Raw genomic sequence first — 22,856 nt, 5'->3', positions numbered from 1 at the left:
TACTAAAGGAAAAAAAAATGTATCATACTTGAAAACAGGGTACTTTTAGCCAGACAGTCTATTTTGAAACTTGGACAGCACACAGCATAAGTCCATTTACAAAGAGACAGCTGTTGTATATTTATTATTCACTAGTACCAAACGAGTTTCTCAGTCGATTATAGAAATGAATGCAGAAAATGGTACCCCTTGATTCTGTCATTAGATATCAGAAAATACGTGTAAAGTGAACCCACACAAACGCTCACTAGCATGTCTGGCACCTGTGGGGTGTGAGTAACTCTCCGCAAGGATGGGCGGGGAGCAGAAAGGAGGGGAAGGAATCACTTAGGTTCCCCTGGTACAGAATAGTTGTGGGCCTCTTCCTAACAGCACAAAATGATCAGCTCCCAAAGAGTGCCAGGCCCTTCTTCCCCGAGCTCAACCTCTAAAATTCCTCCCACATTTTCCTCCAGCCCACAGAGCCAAGGACTCTTTACAGGAACCCTTTCCTGCCTCAGCTTCCTTGATTCACTCATTCAGTCTCTCTGAAGGCCAGCCTGCAAGTCCATAAACTGAATAATATCACCAGGTTCACAAGGACTCAGACTTAGTGTTGGGGTTTTAAAAGCTTCTTTGCTGCTCATAGGCGGGGCAAAATAATTGGTAACTGTGCTGCAGTTTTAGTAAAAAGGCAAACCCTGAGGTTCGGGGCATGGCTCAAATGACCTTCCACCTTGAGGACTCTTCAAGATGGAAAGATGAAGACTGAAGGGACCATATGTTAGTGATACCTGAAAAAAATCTAAGGGTCATGCACTATATGGGTGGGAAACTGCAATTTCTTTATAATTATCTGAACTCTACAACTAGGGCTCATGATAGGGCCCCTGAAATTTTTAAGACATAGTTTTAGAGCAACTGAAAGAAAGCTGGGAACTAAACATAAGAGACCTATCCCCGGAGGGGCGCCTGGGTGGGTCAGTCGGTTAAACATCTGATTCAGCTCAGGCTGGGATCTCAGGGCTCGTGAGTTTGAGCCCTGCATTGAGCTTTCTGCTCTTAGCACAGAGCCCACCTCAGAGTCTCTTCCCCTCGCTCTCTGCCCCTCCCCCGCACTCTCTCAAACACAAATAAACGTTAAAAGAACAATAAGGAAGAGACCTATCCCAAGAGCAGTTACGTAAGGGAACACTAATTCGTAAATGAGTCCAACTTACTTCAGGAAAGATTACAAAAATTTGCAGAAGTAATTTATGATGGGTTCCTAATGAAAAATTAGATATGTCGAGAACGGATCCATATAGTTTTCTGCTTGGAAGTACGAAAGGAAATTATTACACCATCCCACAAACTGCCCTATTGTATCAACTGCCAGATTCTTATGTCCTTACGGCAGATGCAGGTGCATGGAACAAGGATCTCTGATCTCATGTAATATTTCAGTAGGCCGTTCATGGGGACAGCAGTGTGGTGGATTCCTCCCCACTCACCCACAATTTGGAAAACAGGCAAATTAGTTTCCTGAGCATTAGACTAGCAAAATGAGCAAATAACCATCACAACAAAGATATGCAAATTTATTTCGATGAGAAAAAATGGCTCCTGCACTAAAGCCGGCTTGCTGAAAGTATTAGCCTTTTTAAACAAAGACTGTGTCCATAGGCAATGCAAATGCCACACAAAATCCTGAGAGGCTTGGGGCGCCTGGGTGGCTCAGTCGGTTAAATGTCCGACTTCGGCCCAGGTCATGATCTCGCAGTTCGTAAGTTTGAGCCCCGCGTCAGGCTCTGTGCTGACAGCTCGGAGCCTGGAGCCTGCTTCAGATTCTGTGTCTCCCTCTCTCTGCCCCTCCCCAGCTCATGCTCGCGCTCTGTCTCTGTCAAAAACAAATAAACTTAAAAAAAAAACAAACAAACATAGAGTATTAAAAAAAAAAATCCTGAGAGGCTTACTCTGAAATATTCATCAAAGCCCTGTACTGAGGAAAGGGTGGCTTGGCCTTAGGAACCAATGGTCCAGAATCAGGTATCTCCCCCTGCTCTGTTACAGATCTAATACCCTTTGCTCTGATTCCGTGATTGCAAAGCAACCCCTGGACTAGAGTTTGGCTTCCCATGTGGACCTGTCTTCAAAGTACAGGGTATCTCTAAGTAACAATTATATTTCTCAATGTAACAAATAAATTATCAGCATGTGTGTGTCTGCATTTGACGGCATGTGTGTGGTGGGCCTGTAAATATGAACCTGCCCCTGAGAGTTGAACCCTTTCTTAGTGTGCTGATGAATGCAATTGCTCTGGTCTTGCTGGATGTGGCACAGTGACGAACTCACCCCAGTGCTGGATGCTCCCCTTGAGACCCCACCTTAACTTGGTGGCTTCCATTGAGATTCATGACATTGACCCAGTCCCAGGACAGGCAACCAGAACGTCCATTATGAAGGGATTTGCTGTCCTTGTGGCACATTCTTACTGAATCCCTCTCTTCCCTGGAAGATCACATGCGAGTGAGTCACTCATCATTTTTCTGTGGTACGTGGTTTCATTTTACATGCCACAGGACAAAATTAAACTTCTAGTCTGGGGATTTGTGAAGGGTGTGACTGGGCCCCGCCCTAGCACTAAGGGCTTTCAAAACTGTCCATGAAATAGGAAAATGAATGTAACCCTTTTCCCTTGGAACTTAGATCCTTCTAAAGTTAAAGGGAGTCTTGTTGCCGTGATGGGGTTTGAGTCTGGAGAAATAAGAATTTTCAAACATTTAATCAAAAACAAAGTGTGTTAAGCTAAATGAAGGCAGGTGAATTTGGAAACCTGTCTGCTAAGCAATCTCGAGGAAGAATCTATTCCAACCCAGGACCTGGCAAATAACTTACTGACATCTTTTGTCCAAATTTTAGCCACTTATTCACAGCACTGTGGGGGACAATAATAGTAATTTCAATCCGCAAATGATTTTAAAACACATGTTTTACATTGAATTTAAAACATCCCCACTCCTCTACCATTTCCACATCATGCCAAAGTCTATTAAAGTTTTTTCTCTACTCCAACGATTGCTTTGTCCAAAAGGCAGGGGGAAGGAAGGTACATTTATTAATACTCCTTTACACTATCTTAATTAATCTACCCAGTAACTTTTGCAGTCATGATTTTTTTTAATGTTTATTTTTGAGAGAGAGACAGAGTGCGAGCAGGAAAGGGGCAAAGAGAGAGGCAGACACAGAATCTGAAGCAGGGTCCAGGCTCTGAGCTGTCAGCACAGTGCCCAATGTGGGGCTTGAACTCTTGAACCGAGAGATCATGACCCGAGCCAAAGTTGGACGCTTAACTGACTGAGCCACCCAGGTGTCCCTGGAGTCATGATTATTATCTCCACTTTACAATCCAGCTGGATGACATAATAATGAAAGCTGCCTATGGTGAGTTCTATATTGTATTAAGAGATAAGATTAGAAAAATAAAAAGGCAGCTGAGATGGCCTAAGCGCTGGCTGGGAGACTGGCTGGGTCCTGTACTCTTAGTTCAATGCTTGCCTTGCTAAATGTCTCTGTACCTCACATAATACCTCAGTTTCCCCAGGCACAAGCTTCGAGTAGGGCACAATCAAAGCAAATTCTGATAAACTTTGTAAATGTGTAGCTCCCCTGCCTTGTTTCTCTGGGTAGTGTATTTAGCCTGCATAGTAAAAGGCTTCGGATTTTCCTAAGTGATTTTCTTCTTGTTATCTGAGCAACTCCCAGTCCCACCTGTGGACTGGACCTTTGGCATTCTCACTGGCTGGTCTTTTGTTGGTGGCAGTGTTTTTTTGTTTTCTCTAACTCTTATGCCTTTTACTTGCAAACAAACTGTTTGAACTCCCCTGGTCTCGGGGCAGTGAACATAGCAACAAGAAGTTGATGTACTGACAATGCTGATTATTGCTCATAATCATGGGACTTACATGATAGTTTCACTGATGTTTCATGCACATTTGTCCATTCATTCGTTCAATAAACATTATTGGAATGCTTGCCCCATTCCAGAGACCATTTTAGGTGCTAAAAGGCATATCTTAATTTCCACCTATATACCCTGCAGGCAGAAAATATCCCCTATGTTCTGCCTATTCAAGAGTAGTCTATCATTTAAAAAGAAATCCTGGAGGCTGCTAGAGATAATTCCATTGGACTTGCTTCCCATTGCAGGGACTCTCTACAAAAGGTTCCTGAATGGTCACCTCCAGCCTTTAGTCATCCTTCTTCTGGTCATGGGGCTCACCTGCCACGGGGTGGGCTCTGCCACTGCGGGTGGCTCGGCACCAGGAAAGCTAGCCTTGTATTCCTTACTTTGTGAATTGGAGCTAAAGAGACTTTATTTGTAGATAAATATTTATTGACCACTTAGTTACATTGAGTCCCTATGTGCTTTTATCCAAATGGTATCATTTTGCCCTTTCACTGTCCAGTGAATTGGGCCTGATAACGTGAGTTCAGAAAAGTTAAGCATAGTGCCTAAGATCATTTAAGTAGTAGGTGGTACGAGTTGTTTTTTCACAGATCTGCCTGACTCTAGAGACCTTTATATTATACCATGCCAAACACACACAGGTGTGCATGTGTATATAGGCAGGTGGCAATGCTAGAAACTTTTAGAGTAACAGTGGAATTAAAAACTTGAAATGTCACATTTTTGCTGGGCTAAGTGCTTTCTTGGTCTTTATATCTTTAACAAGCTGGATGCAAAACAAAATCAAACAAAACAAAGTAACAACAAAAATACTCCTCTCCTAGACTTATCTGGTGGAAACTAGCTACCCTTTGGCAGACAACCCCCAGTCCAAAGTGTTGTACAAGACTGTTGGCTATTTGGAGAGAAAGCACATTTCTAACCCACACGCCCCTGCCCAGTTCACCCACCCAGCCTCTCTGGTGTGAGAATAACTCAACACAGCTCTGTGATAACATCTCTCAGAGCAGACACATGGTCAAAGTGGCGCCATCCCTAGGGAGAGACATAAGGATTCCAACCAGGCACCTTCTGTGTCCACCTTCCCCACCCCCCAGAGCCAGAGACGGATGCATCATGCTCTTAGAGTAGTCTGAATTGAATATCAAAGGAGGTTAGAAATAATGACCCCATTTTGTTATGTGTATCCTAATGCCAGCAATATTTTTAAAATGTTTAATGTTTATTTAATTTTGAAAGAGACAGAGAGAGCACAAGTGGGAGAGGGTCAGAGAGAGAGAGGGAGACACAGAATCTGAAGCAGGCTCCAGACTCCAGGCTGTCAGCACAGAGCCTGACATAGGATGCTCAACCGACTGAGCCACCCAGACCCTCCCTAATGCCAGCAATATTAAGACTATCCAGTACATACCAGTAGAGAGAAAAAAGGAATGCCAGAAATAGCTCTTCTGGCTTACGCTATGAACCAAAAACATTACAGGCTTTCATTTAAAGCCTAAGATGGGTTTGGCACAGCTATGACATGTTTTCTCAAGCCCTAGATGGCAGTTACTTATGCTATGTGCTATGGCAGTGACCCTCTAGACTCAAAACAAGTATTTTTTCGATCTTCCAGAGTTGATTCTCCCCTATTTCAGGTCAAAATGTCCACCAAACCACAGGTGAGAGAGTAATTTCAAGGTTGAGATATAAGTGCCCAAAGAAAGCAGGAGCAGAAATGGGAGGAAACACTTGCCTCCAGAAAGAGCTCATTCCTGACAGTGTAGGACTGTCAGCGTAGAGAAGACTTCAGAGAATGCCCAGCCCACCCCTTCAGTTTGCAGATGGGAAACAGCCCTGTCTACACGTAAGTGGTGGGTCTGGCTTCTGGGTAATGTGCACGGTAATAATGGGTTGGGTTCTCTCTTCTGACCTGAGGTGGGCAGCACGGGTGCCCCCGAGGACGGGAGAATCCATGCCATCCTTCTGACGAGAGACAGAACAGGAAGGTCCACACTGAGGGTGGTGTAGCCAGCCTCGTGGTCTAACTGCTAATTTTACATGATGGCCTTCAGACAGGCAGGAACTCTTCCTTCAAAGACCATGTCATATTTCCTCCATCGCAAAGTGGCTGCAGCCTGGAGCCCAACCACTTGGGTTTATAACTCTCCTAAACACACTCATAGCTATTTGACCTGGGGCAAGTTATTATTTCTCTGCACTTCAGTTTCCTCATTAGTAACATGCAATTATTTTTTTCATGTTTACTTATTTTTGAGAGAGAGAGAGAGAGAGAGAAAGAGAGACAGACAGAGACACAGAACCTGAAGCAGGCTCCAGGCTCTGAGCTCAAATTCACGAACCATGAGATCATGACCTGAGCTGAAGTCGGAGGCTTAACCGACTGAGCCACCCAGATGCTCCAACATGGAATTAATAACAATAGTTACTTTATAGGGTTGTTGCAAAGATTAATCAAGTCATTACATCATATGAAATATTTAGAATGGTACACACATTATGTACTCAACAACGTTAGCTATTCTTTTTATTACTCTATTCTCTCCAAGTAACCTTTACTGCCACATCTACATATTCTAGCATTACCTGTATAGTGAGCTGTGTAAGGTATGGGTTACTAACTCTACCCTTATTAAAAACACCTGAGAGGTACAGAGTTCGGCTTTCACGTCTACCAACACGTCAAACCAGATTTCCCGCATGTTTCCTTTGGCCACCAAGTCTGTGTGTGTCTGTCCTCTGACAAGATCATGGTCCTCACAGCTGTCTGAATTCTAAGATAGCACCCCACCCCTGGACTCTGCTCACCAGATTTCCATCCTGGGCCCTCACTTTCCAGGGGTTGGAGGTGGTGATGAGGCAGAGGGCATACTAACTGTAGAGAAGCATGAGAGAGGGAAATTTAGGTGGGGATGGAAATGTTCCTTATCTCGACTGAGGCAATAGTACCCAGCTGTATGCATTCGTCAAAACTTACTGAATTCACCTCATACCTATTACGATGGCAACTATAAAAAATGCACACAGAGAAAAAAGTGTTGGTGAAGATGTGGAGAAATTGGGACACTTGCACACTATTGTAAGAATGTAAAACGGTACAGGGGTGCTTTGGTGGCTCAGTGAGCTGAGTGTCCGACTTCAGCTCTGGTCATGATCTTGCGGTTCATGGGTTCGAGCCCTGCACTGGGCTCAGTGCTGTCAGTGCAAAGCACACTTTGGATCCTCTGTTCCCCTCTCTCTCTGCCCCTCCCCTGCTCACGCTCTCAAAAACTTAAAAAAAAAAAAAAAAAAAAAAAAAGAATGTGAAATGGTACAGCCACTGTGAAAATCAGTATGGCAGTTCCCCCTCCCAAAATAAAAATAGAATAATTACCATAAGGTCCAGGAATTCCACTTCCGGGTATATATTCTAGATATATATACTTCTGGGTACATAGGTATTCAAAAGAACTGAAAAGCAGAACCTTGAAGAAATATTTGTATACCCATGTTCACAACAGCATTATTCACAGTAGCCAAAAGGTGGAACCACATGCAACCCATGTCTCAATTGACGGGTGGATGGATAAGCAAAATCTGGTACATATATACACAAAATGGAATATTATTCAGCCTTAAAGAGTAAGGAAATTTGGCATGTGCTACAACATTGATAAACCTTAAGGACATTGTGTTAAGTGAAATAAGCCAGTAATAAAAGTCATAAATACTATATAATTCCACTTATTTTAGGTGCTTAGAGAAGTCAGATTCATAAGACAGAAAGTAGAATGGCAGTGTCAGGTGGTGAAAGAAGGAAGGAATAAGAAGTTATAGTCTAGCAGGTACAAAGTTTCAGTTTAACAAAATGAAGAGTTCTGTGATTAGACAGTGGTGATGGTTGTAAAACACTGTAAACATGCTTAATGCCACTGAACTATATACACTTAAAATGGTCAAGATGGTAAATTTTATCCTATGTCTATTTTACCAAAATTTTTAAAAATAATTTTTTAAAATGTGAACTCTTTTTTTTTTTTTTTTCAACGTTTATTTATTTTTGAGACAGAGAGAGACAGAGCATGAACGGGGGAGGGGCAGAGAGAGAGGGAGACACAGAATCGGAAACAGGCTCCAGGCTCTGAGCCATCAGCCCAGAGCCCGACGCGGGGCTCGAACTCACGGACCGCGAGATCGTGACCTGGCTGAAGTCGGACGCTTAACCGACTGCGCCACCCAGGCGCCCCAAAATGTGAACTCTTTTAAAAAAAAAAAAAAAACACCTCCTTAGGGGCACCTGGGTGGCTCGGTTGGTTAAGCGTCCAACTTCAGTGCAGGTCATGATCCCACGGTTCATGGGTTTGAGCCCCACATTGGGCTCTGTGCTGATGGCTCGGAGCCTGGAGCCCACTTCAGATTCTGTTTCCCTCTTTCTCTTCTCCTCCCCTGCTCATGCTCTCTCTCTTTCTCAAAAATAAATAAACATTAAAAAAAAGTTAAAAAAACAAAACTCACTAAACTAACCAGTTAAGAACCTGTGCATTTTATTGTATGTAAATTATACCTCAATAAAATAATATACATCTATACAGCTTAAGAGGCCAAGGTCTCAGCTTTGTATGCTGATAGTACCCTCTCAGGGCAAGCACGTTGCTCTTACCTTTCATTTAGCAATACCCACTTTTAAGGCAAAACCTCACTCTGTGGAACCTAAAATTCCATATAGCTTTTGAACAGCATTATGGGCAAAATCATGTCTCCTCAGGTATAACAATTATTTAAAGAGAAAATCTGTTCCTTGTGGTTAGGTTTTGCCAACAAGTTACATTATGTTTACTGACCCATTTTCAGAGTTATTTTGGAATCAGAGGACTTCAAGGAAAAGCGAATGGTCACTTTATTCCATGTTCCTTCTTCAGAAATACCAGAAATAAACTATTCCAGGCAAGTGAGAATCTGATGCAGAAACCGCAACTGGTCACAAGCTCCTGCACTGATCTCCAGTTCTGGTCTGTTCTAGCATCATGTTTTCATGGGTCACCCCGGCCTCTCCTTGTGAATCATAGTTCAGGCTGCCATGTCCCAAGACCCAGATTCCAAGGTCTTGGTATCTTTTCTTGTGTCAGCAAGCATGAGTCTTACAGATAAGGCAAGAGGAGGACCTCTTCAGAAAAAAGAACCCTGAATCTAGCATCTACTCTTTCTCTTATACTCCTTCCCAGAGAACTAAAATCCACTCCATCTTTCTTTACAAAAGCCTTGCGATGCAGGAAGGGAACAGACATCTGGATCTGAATGAGAAACTGAAGCACAGGAAAGAAGGAGTCAGTGAGAAACCAGACATGCAGCCAGCCTCCGTGTTGTCTGGCTGGTTTTATTTATTTGTAGGTAGGAAAACAGAGTACAATGCAGCCCAATCCTTTCCTTATCAACACCACCACTTTTTGCCCAGGAGGGAAGAAAAACTCTCTTCCCAGATGCACAGAGAAAGCTTTGAGTTTTCCTTCGTAGATTTACAGTGGCTCAGCCTCCGAGATCTGGAAGTGAGCAGAGAATAAACACTGCTCTCTTAAATGTCACATTTTCTCCTGTCACCTCCCATGCCCTGAAAATATGCAAGTTTGTGGGCAGCTGACAGCCCCTGGAGCAGCCACTCCCTCGGTGGGCCAGGGCGGGGTTCTATTTCCAAATCTTGCCAGAATTCAAGCTGACTCTGGCAGAAGAATACAAAAACAGAACTGTTCAAATTCTTCCACAGTGGATTCTGATTCAAATAGGGAACTTGCTATTTCTGACGTAGCCTCTCCCAATTTTTCATTAAAAACCCGATGAAGGCATGGGGAAGCACAGGAAGAAACTCCTGGCAAAACTGAAAAGCCTAGGACTGACATGAGATTATGTCAGAAGCCAAGAGGAATAGAAACTAATTTAAGACAGATGGAGAGTGTGTGTATGTGTATGTGTTTGTATGTGTGTGCATGATAGTGGGGAGATGGGTTATAACTCCCTATCAGCTCTGTCTGATAAGGGGATCCATCCAGAAAACCTCATCCCAGCCCACCAATCCGACTTGAGGAGTTGTGAGATGGGTCTGTTACTGACCCTATTCACCTCCAAATGAGCAAAGAGGTGTTAGGTGGACACAGTCGTGGCAAAATGGATGCAGGGAAAGGTGACCAATGAGAAGAACCTTCGCACAAATGCATGCTGGGAAGTGTATATCTATCTATATCTATATATGTAGATATAGATAGATATGTTTATTTATTTATTTACTTATTTATTTATTTAGAGCATGTGATAGCAAGGGAGGGGCAGACAGAGAGAGAGAGAGATGGAGAGAGAGAAAATCCTAAGCAGGTTCTGTGCTCAGTGCAGAGCCTGACTCAGGGCTCGGTCATGACCTGAGCTGAAACCAAGAGCTGGATGCTTAACTGACCGAACCACCCAGGTGCCCCTGAAGCATATTTTATATATTTATATATTAAAATAGTACATGCACACACACACACACACACACACACACACACACACACATATAAACAAGGCTACAATCTTTATAATTATCTTTGTAAGATATTTCATTCTTCTTTTGACCTATTTCTTATGATATCTGATATTTATGAAAATTTCCACTTGTCCTCCAAATTTACAAGGGTATCCAAAGCCCAGCCAGCCATATGCTTGCTTGCTTTATTTATGTGTTTATAACATAATATTTGGGTATAATATTAAACCTTATTATTGGTTTAACCTGCTTTTTTGTTGTTAAGTAGGCTCCATGCCCAGCATGGAGCCCAACACAGGGCTTGAACTCACAACCCTGAGATCAAGACCTGAGCTGAGATCAAGAGTCAGACCCTTAACCAACTGAGCCACCCAGGTGCCCCTAACTTGCTTTTTAGATTAGTTATAGGAACACTGAATCTTTCTCTCTTTTTTCAACTCATATCCCTCTTTGTGTATTATCTGTTGGCATTTTTCACCCATTTTTAGCATCTTAGTTCTTTACTAACATTTATAGAAATTATTATGTTATAAAATTTAATATTTTATATCTAAATGTATTATTAAGTATTTTACCAATTTAACATTATCCTTTTAATTCAGTACAGCCAAAATTTGGAAGAAAATTTTCAATCTATCTAGCCATTTGTTTCCTTTGTACTCCTCCCTCTTATTACTTCAGTAGTTGGAAGGTCTCTTTTTTGGTGAAAGATTGGTAACTGTTGAGCTTGGTGATGAATAGATACATTTTACTATTCTCTCACTCTGGTATATGATGGAAAACGTCCATAATAAAAACTTTCTTTAAAAGTATCTCTTGGAGTGCCTGGGTGGCTCAGTCGGTTGGAGCCTGAGTCAGTTCATGAGTTCAAGCCCCGCATCGGGCTCTGGGTTGACACCTCAGAACCTGGAGCCTGCTTCAGATTCTGTGTCTCCCTCTCTCTCTGTCCCTCCCCCACTCATGCTCTGTCTCTTTCTCTCTCTCAAAAATAAACATAAATAAATAAATAAAATTAAAATATAAATATTTATAGATAAGTTATATTTAAAATCACATCACTTTCTAATTACTTTACTACCTTTTATTATCATATATGTTCTTGTGATTACTTATATCTATTTTGTCTGGAAACACAATATAATGGTGTACTACTACCTATTTCCAGTTCTAAATTCAGTGACGTAACATGGGTAACTTGAAATCAGTTATGTTGGCATTTATGCCAAAGAAATGGCCATAAATCAGGGTTTTCTTCCTTTGGAGGCCCACCTGTTCAGTTTATCAGCAAACTGCTGGCCATACCATATCTTTCTGGTGGGGCAGGATTGGAATACGTTTGTAGGAATAATGCACCAGCTACTTGGGATCTTCCAGGGAAACTTTCTTAAATTGAATTCTAGCCCTTTCCAAACAGCCGTGCCTTTGGGTATTTTGGGGTGCACAGAAAAGAAGAGGTTGTGGCTAAGTTGAGTGGGTGGGAAACAAAATGAGTCATATAGTAAATGAGTTACTTTAACATCCTGGGCAGGAGTGCCCTCAATTGGAACATGAAAAGGGTGGAAGAAAAACTAGTAGAAATAAAATAAAGTGATTGTTCTAGCAATGGGAAAGAGATACTTTTATTCATTTTTTAAAAATGTTTACTTTTTTATATTGGAGAGAGAGGTGAGGGGGTGGACAGAGGATCCAAAGCAGGCTCTGTGCTGACGGCAGGAAGCCTGTTGTGGGGCTCGAACTCATGAACCATGAGACCATGACCTGAGCTGAAGTTGGATGCTTAACTGACTGACCCATCCAGGCGCCCCAGGGAAGAGATACTTTAAAAAAAATTTTTTAACATTTATTTATTTATTTTTGGGAGCGAGACAGAACATGAGCAGGGGAGGGGCAGAGAGAGAGGCGGGACACAGATTCTGAAGCAGGCTCCAAGCTGTCAGCACAGAGCCTGACGCAGGGCTCAAACTCACAGACGGCTAGATCATGACCTGAGCCGAAGTCAGATGCTTAACGGACTTAGCCACCCAGGCGCCCCTAATGTAATTTATTTACTCCTAAATTCATATAATTGAATTTTAAATAGTGACTATATTTAACCATCAGGTCACAAACCTCTGACAATTTAACAATCACTTCTAATAGGCTAATACAAGGACCTTCCAGCAGACCACTGGGAGACAGTAACGAAAGCAAGATATTTTTTTAAATTGTGGTAAAATATACATAACGACACTTACCATTTTAGCCAATTTTAAGTGTATAATTCAGTGGTATTAATTACATTCACAATGTCATGCAATCATCACCACTATCCATTTCCAGAACTTCTCCATCATCCCAAACAAAAATTCTGTACCTATTCAATAGTAACTCCCCATTTCTCCTTTACCTCAGCCTCTGTTAGCCATCATTCTACTTCTTGTCTCTGGATTTGGCTACTAGGTATCTCATATGTGGAACCATATCATATTCCACTGCTGTGTCTCGAGTATTTCACAACCATGTCTGCCCTGGAGGGAGGGCATGTGGGTGACACTCCACCCTCTCACTTCCAAGGAATAAGCCTCCCACAGATTCACCAAACCACAGAAAATCTGGGGAGTCCAGTCTGTCCAAAACACAGCCTCAGTGGGGAGACCCCAGGGCAGCTATAATAGGGAGCTCAAGAGAACCTGGAAAGAATAGAATGTTCCACGTGCACAATTAAAATCTCATTGTGTTATCTTTTCAATAAATACCAGACCAGTATTTCAATCTAAAAGAAGTTCATATAACTCAGCGTTTATGAAAGTGTGGTTTCCAGACCAATGTTACCATAAGCTGGGAACTTGTTAAAAGTGCACGTTCTTGGACTCAATACCACACCTACAGAATCTACAACTCTGAGGGCAGGGCCCAGCAATATGGTTTTGAAGAAGCCCGCCAGGTGATTCTGATGCATTCTCAAACTTGAGAACTATTGCCCTATAGTAATGATTCTAGATTCCAACTACTGATGCTCAGAAAGGTCCTCAAAATGCTTCATGGTCATTCCTAAGTATAGATTCCCATTCATGATCATACATCAAGCATAAGGGAATGGGGGTAAAAACAGGAAAAATTATAGCGATGAGGGAAAAGTCATAAAGTAACATTTTTTTTAATGCTTACTTATTTCTGGGAGATAGAAAAAGAGAGAGCACGTATGAGCAGGGGGAGGGCCAGAGAGGGAGACAGAGGCTCTGAAGCAGGCTCTGTGCCAACAGCAGAGAGCCCCATGCAGGGACTAGAACTCACAAACCATGAGATCATTACCTGAGCCCAAGTCGGACACTTAACTGACTGAGCCACCCAGGCACCCAACATTAACATTTTTTTCAAATATCTGCATAAATATGACTCAGGAAATGTATTCGACCAAGATTATTTAAATAGTAGACTTCTCAAAAACATTCACTGCCAACATGTATTACTCCTGGCAGACCCGATCTGTTATTTTATGATATCTGTGAAACTCTGAATTCAATTCTCTTCCCACATGCTGGCAGAGGCTGTAATGGAGCTCGTTCTGTGCTGGACATAGCAGGCTGGGAATCCAGAACAAGGGCCAAATTCCAGTCTCTGCTCTGCCCTCCAGATTTAACCTCACCTAAGACGGCTACTCTATTCTGGCATAAAATTTTGACATAGTAGTGACTATTGTGCAGGATTTCTGAGAGGATTAGTAATAATGTCAATCCCCATCATACCTTCTTTCCTCATTAGAGAACTTTTATGGGTTTGTGGTTGGGCTTGGAAAACCAGGAAAGAAATAATGATTGGTCTAAGGCAACCCCATTCCAACGGCAACAAACAGTTTTCAAGTGGCCGCGTGACCCACTCTGACCGATGAGAAATAAGAACAAACCTACCAAGAGGCTTGGAGAAAGATTTCCCCCCCAGGCTAAAAAGACAAAGTTAGCCTGCCACCTTCCTCCTTTCTTCTGGCCTTGGATGATGTCGGGACACCGCATCTGTAGCTATGGCTTCAAAAGGATCCTAATTATAATACACACTGTAAAGCACCAAACATGATCTCTAGGAAAAAATTCTTTAATTTTAGTGAGCACAAAAATCACCTGGGGAGTGTTTAGAAATACAGATTTGGGAGCTGCTGTATTCTAGAGCTTGAGTCAGTAAATCTTGGGTGGGGCCCAAAGCCCTTATTGAATCTAGTTATAATAAGCACCTCTGGTTACTCTCCTCAAATCCTGTTCCAGGCCCTGCTTCTCACAGAGGTGGTCCCTTGTGTGAGACCCCAGTTCCAAAACTGTCGCTCACCATGCATGCAGGCACTCATAGTCCTTACTTAAATACTGATTTTGCCCCATCAGGTCCAGGCATTGTGACAGAAACAGAGACAGAGGAGACAGTATCTTGCTGTCAAGGAGCATGTATGAGAAATAAACCGATACATAGCCAATTCAAAGACAAAGCGGCATGTGGTAACTTATTAGAGTTGCATGGTGGGAGAAGACAAAGCTCCCCACCCCAACCCTGCCCCCTCCCCAGTCAAATGCTCTCATGTGACTTACGCTTCCAAGGACAGATAGGATTCCAACGACAAAAGAGTTTTGCAGGCAGAGAGAGAATAGTAAAAATGAAGCTTCAGCTATGCTTTGGAAAATATTTCATTCAGGGTGGGGCCGGAGCTTTAGACCATGGAGAGAGTGGTGGGAGACAAAGGCCGGAGAGAGAATTTTCACAAATGGTTCGTTCTGTGAGCTTGGAAGCTGGACTAAATTTTCCAGGCCATGGGAAATCATACACTCACTCAGCACACACAGTAATACACACTATATGCTAGGCCAGGAGATGGAGGTTGTACAGTTCTTGCCCTCAGAGGAGCTCAGAGCTGAGGGGTCGGCCCAGGCCTAGAATTAGACACAATAAGGTGTGACCGTTCCTGTGATAGGAGAATCACAGAGAGACAGGAGCATGGAGAGGCCCCTCACCCAGATTAAGTCTGCTATCAGCACAGAGCCTGCTTCAGATCCTCTGTCCCCATCCTCTCTCTGCCTCTCCCTCTCCCTGTCACGGTGCCCCTCCCCCTCCCCTGCTGGCATACTCTCTCAAAAATAAACATTTAAAACATAAAAAATAAAAAGATAACTGTACTAAGCAATAGAACAGATGTGAAAGAAAACAGGGATCTACAATCCAGGACAGAAGTTCTAACTATGGAATCCTTGGACCTTCCAGGACCTGTCACCCAACACTGATTGGTCCCGGCTCCCGCAGGCCTACAGAATGACCTTAATTTCTGAGCGCCCTCTCACTCTTCCATCTGGGACCAGCTACGATCAATATGCCACACCTCCAGTGAATAATGGTCTTGCTTTGTCATCCTCAAGCCTGTACATAAACTTTTCTTCTCCTACCCACCTCCAGGAAGCCTTCTCTGACCACCCGCGATGGATGGAGTTAGGTACACCTCCTCTATTGTTCCACGGCAGTCTGTGCATAGTGTATCAAATCGTTTATCACGCAGTCCTAGGAGTATTGGATTATTGATTTGCTTGTTTATCTCCCTAAGGATGGAGTCTGTGTGCTGTATCTTTGAATCTCTAGTGCCTGTCACATTATATAATAAATAAGTGAAACTTTATCCATGTGGCAGGGGCTGCCGACAGCCTGCCTAGCACCTAACGACCCTTCCCCAAAGTGCTGACCTATCTCTCCTACCTTTAAATGCTGCCCCAAGTGTTGCTACCACATGGATGGGCCTATGGAACCAAGAGCAGCACACTGTCTTGGTCCGCGCCTGTCACACTCCTCACTCATCTATCACATGGGACCCCCTGGATACTTACAAGGTTAGGATCGAGTTCATCATGGACAAGTGGTATGGACACAGGCTCTACCTCTTCCCCTCTGAAAGGCTCCAGCCCCACAGTCATCTTAATGTCCCAGCCCTGCCTATTCAGGCTGATTCCCCATTCTTAATCCATTATATGGTATAAAAGAGTAATAGAGCACAAAATACTGAATCAGACTGCTATATTCAAATCTTGATTCTACCACTTGCTAGTATGTGGCCTCCAGCAAATTGCTCAACCCCTTTGTGCCTCAGTTTCCTCACTTATAGAATGGGGCAATAATGGTAGCACCCCCATAATATGGATGAAAATTTAATAAATAACATGCCAGTTGTTTGGCACAGGGTCAGGCTCATAGGAAACACTGGTGAATATTACCTATTAATATCTGTGACACGGAGGCTCTGACATGCAGAGGCAGAGCCCTCATTGACTAAGACACATCTGGCTGAAGACGAGGTCCAGGCTCTGGAGCCAAGGCCGGGCCCCTCAGTGCCAAGGTCTGATATCACTGCTAGGACTTCGACCTAGGGCCCTGCAAGCTGGTCTATCTAGTCTACAAGCTGGGACATATTCCATCTACCTCCTCTCTCTGCTTCTGCAGCTAAACACACATGAAACTGATCAGACCATTTAAATCAGAGCTTTCTCCACCATGCAGTTCAAGGCACCTTACATTCCTTTTGGAACTAGCTGGAGTGAAGTCAAATAAATAATTAATCCAACTGAAATGTATGACAAGAATGAGCAATTGCTATTACATCTCATTGGAAAATGAAGCATAATTGCATGTTAGCTCTTTGTATACAAATAAGAAAGTATATGATCATGTATTAATTTTGAGGTTGGAAAAATTTGATAATATACTTTTTTTTTTTAGAGAGAGAGCACAGGAGCTGGGGAGAGGGTCAGAGGGAGAGGAGAGAGGGGCAGAGGAGAGAGATAACCTTAAGCAAGTTTCATGCTCAGCACAGAGCTTAACGCAGGGCTTGATCCCACGACCCTGGGATCATAACCTGAGCCAAAACCAAGAGTCAGACGCTCAGCTAACTAAGTCACCTGGCTCACCTACTTTTCATTTCTACTTCATTCTCCCTCTTCACAAACAATGTTAAATGGGTAGATGATAGCTGTAACTCTCTATTTTAAAAAAATATGATAAAAATTCAAATAATATATAAAGGTATAAAGTGGTAAATCTGGATGAACTTTACCCCCTACCTAGTTATAGCAACCACTGTTATAGTGCATACTATTGGAAATATTTAATGCATTAACAAGCATATAGACTACAAATAGCTTCCATCATTCTTACAAAAGAAACAGCATACAATGCACACCTGTATTTTGCTTTTTAAAAAATGTATCTTCAATATCAATCTGTATCTGTTCCTATCAACCTGCATCACTTTTTTCTTTTTTTTTTTTTTTGAGAGAGAGAGAGCACAAGCAGGGAGAGGGGCAGAGAGAGAGAGAGAAAGAAAAAGGGGGGGAGGGGCAGAGAGAGTGGGGGAGGGAGAGAGAGAGGGAGAGAGGGGGGGAGAGAGAGAGAGAGAGAGAGAGAGAGGGAACCCCAAGCAGGCTCCACACTGCTAGGGCAGAGGCCAATGTAGGGCTCGAGCTCACAAACTGCGAGATCATGACCTGAGCCAAAATCAAGAGATGGATGCTTAACCAACTGAGCCACCCAGGAGCCCCTCAACCTGCATCACTTTTTAATAGCTGCATGGTATTGCACTGAATGGATGTTCCATAATTTAACCAGCCCCTTGGTGATAGATATTTAGTTCATTTCCACTCTTTTGCTGCTACAAATAAGGCTGCAGTATATATATCCTTATACACATGCCTCTACATACATATCCAAGTATATCTTTATGATAAATTCAGAATTCAAATTGCCAGAACAAAGGCAAAACCATTTTTAAAATTTTGACAAAATGACAACTTTTAGGGCAATTCTGAACAGTATACCTACATAACTGCTATGTATCCATGATTGAGTTTAGACAGATGTCTATAAACCCCTTGAAATTGTATGAACTATGTCAAATATGTGTTTCTTTTTCTCAAGAGAACTTCATGGCTTTAATCAGATTCTCAAAGTGGTCCTAACTAACAAGGATAAGAATTACTGAGTCAAGAGATTCTTGTATAGCACCAAAAAGCATCAATAGCAGAAGTTAAAGCTAGGCAGGACCCAGAAACTTTCTGAGCCCCCTGGAGAGGAGAGGGAAGATGCTGAGGACTGATTATACCAACAGGCTTATATCTATTAAGGACTTCCTCCAGGGGAGATGACTCAATTACACATAAATTAGGAGAACTTGTTCCCACTCACAAACCAATCCTTCTATGTTAGCTTCCGGTAATAATTTAATGTTACCTCTTAGGAGGAGTGAGGTGAGTGCCTCAACCCAGGAATGAATCCACAGTGACTGGGTAGGGAGGTCTTTCTATTGACCTGACAAAGGGCACTCTCCGGGCCTCCTGCTCTAAGTCAGCCTGCTTATGCTGTGTTATATCTACGTCTTAAAGGGGAAGGGGGAAGTAGGGTGGATGAAGGCGTTTTCCAAAGCAATTTACAGTCTGGCCTATAGCTGCAATTCTCCCCTCTTGCTGTTGTTATGGTTCATTCTAGTGCAAACATTCACTTGGGTTCTTATGCCTAGCAAAACAGACCAAGAAGCAGTATGGCAATTTACTGACCTCAAGTATCTTGAACATTTAAAAAGAATTCTTCCAAAGTGGTGCTTCAGGTTCCCATAGCAAAAGCTCTTAGTCCAATTCAAACACTGAACACTAACATGTCACTCCTAATTTCAAAATAAGCAAGGTGGGGGCGCCTGGGTGGCGCAGTCGGTTGAGCGTCCGACTTCAGCCAGGTCACGATCTCGCGGTCTGTGAGTTCGAGCCCTGTGTCAGGCTCTGGGCTGATGGCTCAGAGCCTGGAGCCTGTTTCCGATTCTGTGTCTCCCTCTCTCTCTGCCCCTCCCCCATTCATGCTCTGTCTCTCTCTGTCCCAAAAAAAATAAATAAACGTTGAAAAAAAAAATTAAAAAAAAAAAAAAAAAAAAAGATCTCACGGTCCGTGAGTTCGAGCCCCGCGTCTGGCTCTGTGCTGACAGCTCAGAGCCTGGAGCCTACTTGGGATTCTGTGTCTCCCTCTCTCTCTGCCCCTCCCCCACTTGTGCTCTGTTTCAAAAATAAATTAACATTAAACAAAAATTTTTTTAAACAAGCAACGGGCCTTAGAAATCCTAAATTATTAGGGAAAATAATCTCAATATAATAATCCATCTCAGTTTCAATTAAGCTTAAAAACAAGCAGACAAAACCCCTTTAGTTTAGACCCTTTATTTGGTCTCGGGGTGTCAAGCACTGGAAGACTATGGGGTGAATTTGATGTAATAGGTATAATAAAGAGCTGTCCTTGAGAATGGGGACAATTCCAGCTTTTACCACATTATTAGAGTTTACAGCAGCACAATGACAGGCTAAGTTCCCTGAAGTCCTGAGTTTCTGTTAATGCTTTACTCAATTTATCAGGCACGCACATTCATTTAAGTGTTTCCAAAGCTTAGTTTCTCAAAACAAGGTCCAAGAAACACCTGAATCGCAATCATCCAAGGAACCTGTTAAATATGCATTTTCCTGGACCCAACCCTGTTATACTGGATCAGAATTGTGGGGAATAGGGCAAGAATCTGTATGCTATGCAAGCTTCCTGAGGGATTCTGAGGGACCCTGAAGTGAAAAATATGGCTTTAGAGGTCATATTAGTTTAACCTACTGCCCTTCACAGCCCCATCCAAAAGGGGTTACCAGGCCCCTGCCTAGACACCTCTGCTGAGAAAGCTCTCTGTCTCCAAGCCCACCCAGCCTAGGGGTTTCAAAGGCCACAACTTAAATTCAACAGAACCTACCATCCAACCCAGCTCTGCCCAACGCCACAATGAATGAGTTTATTCTCTCATCCGCAGGCCAAGCCCCTCAAGAATGTAGGGGCATTATTAATAAGTGTCTCCACGCCCCCCTCATCTGTAACACAAGGTTACTAACCCTACCTCAGGTGGAAATGAAGATTAAATTATTAACCAAGCATGACTGTTATTCAAAGTCCCTCCAGGGAAGACATCACAGTGCCTATCAAATTGCCGCCATTGTAGCCCTAACTGCAGTGAAAATAAACCCTCAAGAAAAAAAAAGAAAAAAGAAAAGAAACCCTCAAGGGCTAGCTTTGGGCCAAAGCACAGCCCAAAGCCCAAGCAGAAGAATTTTTTTAAAGTTTCCTGTTTTATATTTAAAAAGTATACAAATTCTGAATTCTACTCCAAAATATATGATTGTTTTAGCATAAAAAGTATTTTAACCTCAAATGTCTGGGTAAAGTTGACACCCAAGGAACCCTCCCCCCCTTATTTATTCTGAAGCTTCTAGTATTCCCTGGCAGTGCCTGACACTCACCTCCATCCCCCCTCCTCCCCCTAAGAGGAGCAGGCTTAGTCTACAAGCAGAGGATCAAGATGGGGAAAACAAATGAGTGGCCAGACATCAGCAAAGAAATGGGCCAAAGGATATGAGTCTATGGATGACCAGAAGGCTCACTCTTCAAGATGCTGAGGGCTGGTGTGGTTTGACTTGACTGTGCATGTTACTCTCTAACTTGCTTTCAGAGAAAAACGATCCCTAGCCAAATGTAAAAATATTTGGGAGGGAAAGTCATAGACACCCTAGATCTAATAGTCATGTGCTTGAGTGTGTGTGTGCGTGTGTTTCCCCAAAACAAGAGAAATCTGGCCTGAGCTGAATGTAAGGGATCTGGCCTTGGCCACATAGGGCTGGGCTCTGGCAAGGAAGGAAGGAAGCAGATTTCGGGTGGCTGTGAGTACCCATTTTCTCGTTCCTGTTCTCTTCCTCTCCTGCTTGCTCTTTCGCCTCTCTGTCATCTGACAATTCCCTGGCAACTAAAGAGCGAGGGTTTGGCTATCAGTCGTGTTACTTGCAATGTAAGGAGGAGGTGGGATGGATAATTTGGAGGGGAGGGACCCTATCCATTCTTCCCACCGTCAGCGGGAGAGAGCAGATGGCCACTTGTCACAAAAGGTGTGGGTTACTCGTTACACCTCACAGACTTGCATCAACCTGGGAAACACTTCAAGTGGGGCAGACTGTTGAAAAGCAATAGCCTCTTGGGCCCCAAATCTCCCGCTAGTCAAAGCCAAGACAAAAGAGTGAGACCGTGCCACTCTCAGGCTCAAGTCATGTATCTCATAATAACAACTGATTCCCATGTGCCAGCCAGACATTATGCTGGGGGCATTAGATACACGACAAGAAAAGGGTAAGAAACTAGGGAAAGGGAGTAGTTTCTTAAAAAGAGGAAAGAAAGAATTCAAAAGAAAACTTAGGTATGAGATGGAGTCGGCTGCAGGGAGTATTAACTCAATCCTTTCTAGTTAATTCCCAAAGCCAGCACAGTGCTTGGCACAATGAATAACTGTTGTGGTCTCTGGTCTACTTTCTGAGCCGCATAAACTGCTCCTTCTGGAAGGTACCGGTGGATGTGGGCCGCGTTTGCCTCCGCTTGGCCCACCAAGAGCGAGCCCCGGCCCGGCGGCGCCAGCTCCACCCAGTGGCCGCCGAGCCCCGCCCGCAGGCCGGCGGCGGGGCACCCCCTCCTGGGCGCGGCGCAGGGCTGTCCCCGCGAGGCTCCCCGAGGCTGCTGCGCCCCCTTCCCCGAGCCCAGGATCCCCCGTCGTGGCTCCCCCTTACCGCTAGTGCCGAGAATGGGAAGCGCTCGTCCTCTGAGGCCGCGCAGAACACACCCTTGCCGGGGCCGGACAGCGGGTCTTATTCCGGGCGGACCCGCCCCACTTCGGGGTGGAGACTGAGCCCGAGTTCCTGGTCCTCCCTCTGCACACGGGACCGGAAAATCCTCCGGGGGGCGTAGCGCACCTGGGGCCAGGGGCCAGCGCCGCCGCGCCCCGCGGCCCAGCGAGGGGCCAATCTGGCCCCCAGGCCTGAGGCTGCACCGGGCACGTGCCCGCACCCCGCCGGCGACAGGTCTCGCTGTCCAGGCTCCCCGGCCTCGGCGCCCGCCCGGATCGCACCTTCTGCCTGGCACCGCCCAGCTCCAAGTCTGCCCCCGCAGACTTGGAGCAGTTGGACTCTCCGGGTCTGCGGTGTCCGGGCGCCCCTACACTCTCGGAGGTTTGAGCCCCCGGGCTACTCCGGCACCCTCCCCGCGCTCGCAGAGGCCGGAGTCCCGCCGCCAATCACAGCTCCCTCCCCGGAAAACTGCACTTTCTCTCGCCCAGCCTGCGGCCGGAAAAGTGGGAAGTGAAAGCCCAGCGGCACATTTTGTTTCCCTCTTGCACATTCAAACGAATACCCCAAAAAGTTCCCAGTACTTCCACATCTCCCTTGAAGAAAACGGAGTTCCCTTTCCTTGGGGAAACCTTTGGGAACAGGAGTTCGGAGCACCCCCAGACCCATCTCTTCTCCCCGGTAAATTCCCAGGTTTGGTGCCGGTCGGTAGCCTCTAGGTTCGGCCGGGGAGCCGCGCTCACGCCTTGTAAAAACATTTTCACGTGCGCTCGTATCT

The 22,856-nt window shown here is 44.2% G+C and overlaps 1 protein-coding gene across 2 annotated transcripts in view; it reads right to left on the bottom strand.

Annotated features, from left to right (window-relative positions):
* The window catches only part of ANXA4 (annexin A4), a 163,990-nt gene that overhangs the window by 40,385 nt on the left and 100,749 nt on the right, over nt 1-22,856 (bottom strand). Inside the window, exon 1 of one of the 2 annotated variants that reach the window (XM_045446348.1) lies at nt 22,025-22,570. The exons of the other annotated variant lie outside the window; for it this stretch is intronic. The gene's annotated coding sequence lies outside the window, so the exon portion shown is untranslated. Of the gene's footprint in view, nt 1-22,024; nt 22,571-22,856 lie in introns of those variants that run through there. 2 annotated transcript variants of the gene reach the window in all.

Source organism: Leopardus geoffroyi, chromosome A3, assembly GCF_018350155.1.
Source record: "Leopardus geoffroyi isolate Oge1 chromosome A3, O.geoffroyi_Oge1_pat1.0, whole genome shotgun sequence".
Lineage (NCBI taxonomy): Eukaryota > Metazoa > Chordata > Mammalia > Carnivora > Felidae > Leopardus > Leopardus geoffroyi.
The sequence above is the reverse complement of the archived record's forward strand: the minus strand, read 5'-3'. Positions and strand labels throughout refer to the sequence as shown.